This window comes from Mustelus asterias, unplaced genomic scaffold (assembly GCF_964213995.1).
Source record: "Mustelus asterias unplaced genomic scaffold, sMusAst1.hap1.1 HAP1_SCAFFOLD_35, whole genome shotgun sequence".
Taxonomy (NCBI): domain Eukaryota; kingdom Metazoa; phylum Chordata; class Chondrichthyes; order Carcharhiniformes; family Triakidae; genus Mustelus; species Mustelus asterias.
Window position 1 is genome coordinate 5,468,630 of NW_027590117.1, and position 954 is coordinate 5,469,583.

The window sequence follows — 954 nt, forward strand, 5'->3', positions numbered from 1 at the left end:
AATCGGGTTGGAAACTTGATTCATTTTCCAGTGGCTCACAGAGATATGCCCTGATAAGATTTTAACTGAGGCAGCTTTGAACAAATGAAACAATATCAAACAACTGATGAGACGGTAAAAGCCACAGAAATAATCTTTCCACGATTATGTGAGATTGGGGATGATAATTTCCGTTTTTGCTCAATCCGCACCTACCTCGGGCAAGACAGAAGACAATAGAATTAAAGAAAAGCATCTGAGCTGTAAAGCACTTTGTAAGTTCCAGCGGGTTGGAGAAAAAGACGTTTTTAGAGATAAAAGCAAAATACTTCAGATGCTGGAATCTGAAACAACAAATATCTCAGCATGTCTGACAGCATCTGTGGAGAGAGACCAGCTGAGATTGTCCAGCATGTTCAGGTTTCAAGACACGCCGTCTTTCCTCCAGAATTAATAAGAACATGCAGTTTGAAATGAACGGCAAACGCGCCTTTCTGTCTCCACCTGATTCTTGTTTTTTTCATGCATCCATCTCATCCTCTTTCCTGGTAATCCAAAAGTCGGTGGTTAAAACCGCTGTTTGCTGCATGAAATGGTCCTCCGAATTGCGGAAAAGAACTGATCTCGTCAGAACTCAGTTGTCGCTCTGAAAGTGTAAGTGGCAAGTGTACAATGTGCCCATCATCATTTCCTCGTTAGTATAGTGGTTAGTATCCCCGCCTGTCACGCGGGAGACCGGGGTTCAATTCCCCGACGAGGAGTTTATCGCATTTTTGTTATGTCAAGTTGTTGTTGAACAACCTGTGTTGCTCTCTGGCTTTGAAAATAGAAAATAAAGACTGTCAAGGAAAGAAGCACTCAAAAATGCAAATCCTTACATTTTTACGGACACGTTTCGTGACCTGAGATCAACGTTCGTTCAATTCATCGGCATTTTGGCTCACATTTGATGTGGCGATGCCAATGTTTGGGTGG

The 954-nt window shown here is 42.3% G+C and overlaps 1 non-coding gene across 1 annotated transcript; it reads left to right on the forward strand.

The window, feature by feature from the left end:
- The first annotated feature begins 668 nt into the window (after positions 1-668).
- On the forward strand, positions 669-740 carry trnad-guc (transfer RNA aspartic acid (anticodon GUC)). The gene has a single exon. It is a non-coding gene; the product is annotated as a tRNA-Asp (tRNA).
- The last annotated feature ends 214 nt before the right edge of the window (positions 741-954 follow it).